Here is a 485-nt window from a genome sequence, read left to right on the forward strand (position 1 = left end):
CCGCCCTAGCGCTCTCTCCAGTCGCCCGCACTCACTTTGTCACAATTACGGGGCCGTCACTCGGCCCGGATTGTTTTCCCCAAATTGTTGTTCTATAAACTGGCGCGGGGTGGGGAGTGGGGGGACCCGACCAGCTGCGGTGGAAGCGAGGGTCTGAGCTGCGCTGGGGGTGTGGAGGCGTCTTCGCCCAGACGGCCCGGCGCAGGCAGGGGCCTCCAGGGCTTCTCAGCCGCGCTGCCTCAGTTTCCCCGACTGGGAACTTCTTCTCGGATTGAGGGGCAGGGGCAGTGGAGGCGGCTGTAGGTTGGGGCCTAAACCTTCCTGCTCACTCCATTCTTTTTTGTTGTTCACTATCCCCGTCGCAGGGAGGGAGCCACCTGTCCCAGCTCAGCCCCTCCGAATGGCTGGACTCCCACTCCCTGCCCGCTGGGCTTCGCGCCCCACGTCACTTTGCTGTCCCTCAGTTCCACAAATATCTGTTGCGC

This window comes from Myotis brandtii, unplaced genomic scaffold (genome assembly GCF_000412655.1).
Source record: "Myotis brandtii unplaced genomic scaffold, ASM41265v1 scaffold517, whole genome shotgun sequence".
In the NCBI taxonomy this organism is placed as follows: domain Eukaryota; kingdom Metazoa; phylum Chordata; class Mammalia; order Chiroptera; family Vespertilionidae; genus Myotis; species Myotis brandtii.